This window comes from Rhea americana, unplaced genomic scaffold, assembly GCF_003343005.1.
Source record: "Rhea americana isolate MKP2758 unplaced genomic scaffold, rheAme1 scaffold_70, whole genome shotgun sequence".
NCBI classification, from domain to species: Eukaryota; Metazoa; Chordata; class Aves; order Rheiformes; family Rheidae; genus Rhea; species Rhea americana.
Window position 1 is genome coordinate 3,560,323 of NW_028186868.1, and position 6,000 is coordinate 3,566,322.

Here is a 6,000-nt window from a genome sequence, read left to right on the forward strand (position 1 = left end):
GTGGTCCCAGCCGGAGAGCTGCAAAGCCCCTCAGCTTCCTTGGCGGACAGAAGGGCCCCAAGAGGCAGAAGGCCAAAGAGGCAACTTTGCCCCAACGGGCATCCAGCGCACCCCCCTCCCGCAGCCTGCCCCTCCCTCCTGCGCACGCGCACGGCGCCTCCGCGCGCAGAACCACCGCCACCAACCGCCGCAGCAGCGCGAGGCGGGAAAGCTTCCCCGCTGGAGGCCTCTGATTGGCGGCTGCGGCTGTCACTCAGGGCAGGACGACGTGCCGGCGGCCGTTGCTGAGGGAGGGGTGTGGGCGTTCTGCGGTTGAGTCCTGTTTCCCGTTACTGCCGAGYGGCCGCTTGGCGCTTGGGCTTGAGTGGAGAGTGCTGCCGGGGGTACTGGTGCGAAGGGACACCTCCTGCTCCTCGACAGGGAGCTTTGAGGGGTAGACGGGGAATCCTTCCACTCTCTCCTGACAGCCGTTTCCCCCTCACTCAGAGAAAGGGGTTTCTGTGAGGGCCCTTTCTGTCCCCAATTATCCTCTTCTCCCAACACCGAAAAAGACAGGAAGCTGCCTGTGAGAGGAGATGAATGGTCAAGGCACTTGGGTAGAAAAATGGCCACTTTAAAGGGCTCTTACGATCCAGAGCTATGACTGGAGGCTTGGAGATAAGAGATGCAGCATCTTGACTGTGACAAACCTTTTCTACAAAGGAATCACTAAGCCTTTCTCACAGAGACAGTAGGGTTAACTGGATTTGGAACCACCCTGTATTTTTCTGTAGTGGTACATTAATCTCACTTTTCTCTCTCATCTGGTGAGGGCTTCTCATTTCACCAACTTACCTCTTGCTTCTCCCCTCCCCCCCCCAATATGGTGTGGTGAATCCTTTCTACCCCTCAGTCATTAACCACAAGTCAGGAGAATGTGTTACATCTCCTTCAGCCATACAAGGAGGAGCTATGTAGGATGACAAGTCCATACATATCCTACATATGTAAGTATGTAGGAAGTCTAGAAGTTGAGAGGCATTTTAACAGGATTTAAAAAAAAAGGATAAAAAGAAACTGGACTAAAAAGCTTGCAGCTTTTCCCTCTGAAGTTACTAGTGAAACACGAGAAAGGAGCCCTTTTAGATATGGCTGAATTCAGGACATTTTCAGTTTGTGTAGCAGGAGAGCAAGCCACCTCTTTTGATTAGTCAGCAGTGAGCACCAGGCATTTTCTGCCAGAATGCAATGTGGACCCTCACAGCACAAAGAAGCCTCTGAAAGTGGGCTAAGGCCTCAGGACACTGTAGGGCCTTGTAGGTGTCAYTGGACAAGAGAGAAGGCATCTGGTCCTGATGCAGAATTGCTTGTGGTTAGCCATACTAAAGACTTCAGACTTGAATGGCTTGATCTGCTCAGGGGATAAAACGAATCAGCATGCTCACACAGCTGAGTTAATCTGTTTATATGCTGGCAGTTGCTATGCTTGTMATTCCCCTCACAGATCTGTTGCTCCTGTGCAAATAACTGGCAAGGGAATAGAAGGGGGGCAACTTGTTGATTCTTGGGACAGTTGTGGAGCTCCCAATGGGCTGAAGTGGATATGTAAAGGCTGGCCAGTCTTGAGGAAAGGCCTCTCATCCAGGCATAAGGCAGGAGATGCTTTTCATGGGTCTGTTTCAAGCGTTGTACCATCTTTTAAGCCTTCTGCAGACTCCCATGCCAGRGGGCAGGCTGTGACTCTGGCTGGTTGTTCTTCACCTTTGGGATGGAGACACCCCTGCGAAAGATATCTGTCTCGCTGCTGCTGTAGGAACAACCTATGAAGTTCAGCAGAAAGCAAGGCCAAGTGCTGTGGGGAAYGAAGGCGGTCAGGCTGCTCCCAAAGTGCCTGTCCTTGAGTAGTATGGGCACTTGACAGGCCAGAGCCCCTGGCCTGGAGACTGGAGCTCTTTCTATGGGTAGTTCTGATCAAAAACATTGGCAAGGCTGAATTTATGATGCCCRCTGAGTGTCTAAGGTCAGCATGCTGAAGGCACTCCTTAGGAGAGCTGCAGTTTCCAGCAGTGCTCTCACTGTCCCAATTGCCCCAGCTGTGCTGGGAGCTCTTCTYTCTGCCTCAGATAAGGGCAGAGCTGGAGTTACAGATGTCCTCCACAGCTACTGTTGTCTCCCTGTGCAGGCAGCTTCTCCCAGTGCTGGMACCATGAGCAGAGCTGGAGGTGCAGGTCATGACCTGATCCTCTGCCTGCTGCCAGGGCAGGGATCTTCATTCCCTGCTGACATCCTGGGCAGGGCTGGAGGTGCAGGTCTCGACAGGAGCCTCTGCCTTCCCAGTAGGCACAAAGGTGCTCACATCATCTACGTCCTGGATGCAGCTGGAGGTGCAGCTCTTGTGCCCATCCTATACATCCCCACAGGGCAGGGAGCTTCTCTCAATTGCTGACACCCTGGATTGTGCTGGAGGTGTGGCTGACGACCTGCACTTCTCCATCCCCACAGGGCAGGGCACTGCTCCCATCTCCTGAGGTGGCAGGAAGCAGCAGGCTTGGAGGTGCTGTGAGGCACTATGGCACCTGGTGGGGGGGAGGGGGGAAGAACCTCCCACCTCCTGATTTGAGCTGGGAGCAGCACTTTCACTTCCTGGGCTTCCTTGGGCCGGAGGTGTAGCTGGAATGACCTGGGTTCTGTGCTTCCGGTGCCCCATCCAACAGTGGAAGSAGCTGCAGATTAGCTGCCACCAGCCATCAGCCTTGGCAGGGTTACACTTCCGCAGCCGCACCTGGGACCATCACTCTGTGGGCCTGGAAGACATTTGAACTGTCAACCACAAAATGTGTGTGTTGAAACAGCAAATGTGCAGGTATACAGGAAGCTCACAGTGCTGTGGATGGCAATGGAGTGTGTCAGGGTGCTCTGCCACTTTTTTTCTTCTAAAACACAGAAAATAAATCTCTGGTTAAGTAGAGTGGATAGGATCATAGTCAGATGTTTTAAAGATGTCACACCAAGYAACAGCCACACAAGCAAGGACATCTAGCAGGGCACAGAAAGTGGAAAGAGCTTCCAAGTTGTTTTAGAGAGCATGGGGTGGCTTAAAAATATCTGATGGGCAGTGTTACAGACAGAAAAAGTTTGCAACATAAGAAGCATTCATGGGTCAGCATGTGTTAATTTGGGAACAAGGAGGAAGCAGGCAGTAGCTACAGAGGTTACGGGAAGTCTTGTTTGAGGACAAACAAACCCCAAAACCTCAGTTCATGTTTCTGTGGAAGTCCTCATGCTGCCAGTGATCCAAACTGTGATTCAAAGGTACCTAGAGTTCTCTGAAGTCCTCAACTTCAAAGGAAAATCTGCTCTGGGAGTCTAGGTTCTCTTTCAGCTGCACTATGTCCACYGAGATGCAACTCCTCTCCTCTCTCAGGCTCTCTTTCTTCTCCAGCTTCCTGTGAGGTGTGCCCGGCGAGCCACACTGCACATGCTGTGCTTTTCTCTCACCTGCCCAAGGCACAGGACCTGTGAAATGTGGCCTTATACACAGCCCTCTAGGCCTTGCCTGGCATAGCCCTCCCAAGCCATGGAGCARGTCCCCCAGCAGCCACAGAGGCAAGGCAAGCAGGCGCCATGCTAACACCAAGGGGCAACCCTTCACATGCCCTCCCACTTGGCTTGGCCTCTCTTCTGTCTTTGCCTTTCTTGGGCACCATTTGGCTCAATAACYGCCCGTTTGGGGTTAGACCCCATTACTTCCAAATACAAGACGCGGCCTCCCAGAACCACCTGCCCAAGCTCTGCTCTTGCTTGCAGCCTTTGCTGCTCCAGCCAACAGCTCTGTCCAAATCAAGGGGCAAGCCAGCCAAAAGCGCCTCCATGGGGCTGTGCACCATGGGAGGAAAGGACAGACTCTGGCCCTGGGTAGGTGGCAGTGGCCATAGCTGATCACTGCTTGGCACCTACTTGGATGTCATTCCAGGGCAGGATCTTCTTCGGCTGCCCTCACTGCTGCYGGCCTCACAAAAGCTATCCTTAGTGGCACCCTGGGCGAGGCTGCTGCAGGAAGAGAGGGGCACAGCATGACTCCTGCCTCTCAGGAGAAGGGASAGGAAGCTTCATGGTCCTCAGCTGCACAAGTGGTCTCCAACAGGACTGCTAGGACCTTTCCATCACACTCTCTTGGCAATCCCTCCCTGTCCTACTGTCTTGGCTGTGCCAGTCCCTCGGGGACACCAGGGGCTCCCTTGGCTGCAGCCCCCCTTCTCTGCCTGGTGCTGGGGTCCCACGCTGGGGGCTGGGGCTGAGCCAGACAGGGATGCTGTCCTCCTTGTGGCCCAGCCCTGGCATGTCACTGGGACAGAGACAACGCTGGCCTTGGCCAGAGCCCCTCGTTGCCCTCCCTCCAGGTCAGGGCATCTCCTCAGCTGCAGTGGTCTCAGTGTTCCTCAACTCTGGGATGCTGATGTTACTGACTAGGTCATTGGCAGAGATGGAGTAAGGTGAGGTCCTTGATCTCTGCCTCCTGCAGAGAGGAGCTGTCCAAAGAGGGTGTCTCACTGCCCAAGGTGGCCACACAGCTGCTGCTGTTATCCCTGCGCTTCCCTCTGCAGGGGAAGCAGTTGCAAAGCTTCTGCCGCCAGCCATGAGACTCCAAGCCTTCCTGTGCCAACAGCTCCAAACTGGACCATTGCACCGTGGGTCCAAAAAATGGCTCTTCTTCCAGGGCTTGTGCTCTCTCCTGCCCCTCAGCAAAGGATTGGCACTGCTACCCAGCAGCCTTCACACCAAATGGACCTTGCCATGGGGAAACCTTTGTGGATGTCATCTGTCTCCCCTGCCTCATCCTCTGCATCCTGAAAGGGAAGCAGCCCTGAGCCTGGGCTCAGTGTTGCCTCTCCCTTAAAGCCTCTCTCCTCTCCCCTGTGAGTACCACCTCCSTTTTCCCTCCAAAGCCACCAAAGAAGGGCAACACGTCAACTAACCCACGTGAATCCTCACCTCACACAGGGAAAAGAGACTCTTACCATTGCTTTTTAGCTTGTGGGACCAATGATATTTCTTCCTGCCCTCCCTCAGGCCTGTCCTCATTCAGGAGCATTTATTGCTGCCAAGCAGTGCCCAGGCTTCAAAGTCAGCCTGCTCCCATGACTGCAGCCCTGCCATGGACTTGTCAAGTGGCTGCCCTCCTCCTCCTCCTCCTCCCCCTGGCCTTTTTCTGTCCCTGGCAGAAGCTTCTTAGCAATGCAAACTCTACTACTCATTCTTTGAAAAGGTAGAGAAAATATTCCAAGAATAAAATGCAGTTTTCTCAACATTACTTACATTTCAGCTCCCCTGCCTGATGCCTTCCTGACAAAGGCTATCCTCTGTGGCATCCTGGGGGAGGCTGCTGTGGGAAGAGAGGGGCACAGGGTCATTCCTGCCTCTCAGAAGAGCAGGGAAGGTGCAGGAGGCTTTGTGGTCCCCAGCTACCCAAGGAGCTCCCCCCAGCAGGGATCTCCTTACCCCCTAGGGTCTTTTCTGTTATGTTCCCTAGTAGTCCCACTTTGCTGACTCTGCTGTGTCACCTGTTGGTCCCATGGGGACACCAGAGACACTGGTGGCTGCAGACTGCTTCTCTGGCTGCCGCTGGGGCCCCACTCTGATGGGCTGGGGCTGAGGCTGAGCTGTGCTGGGACGCTCTCTTCCTGGTGCCCTGACCCTGGCAGGTCACCGGAATAGGGACAGCCCTGGCTCCAGCCAGTGCCTGTCATTGCCCTCCCTCCAGTTCTCCTCACTAGTGATGGTCTTGCTGTCCTCCAGCTCCCAGCTGCCAAGGTTGCTGGCTGGATCTTCAGCACAGACAGAGACACCACTCATCTGCTTGATCTCCAGAGYGCATGCCTCACTGCAGCTGATATCCTTGTGCTGGCCTCAGCTGGGGAAGCAGCTGCAGTCACAGGTCTTGCAGCCACCCTGTGACTGCAGCCCCATGATGGATGGTTCCTGCGAGGAGCCAGATGATGACTCTTCATCCAGGGCTGGTGC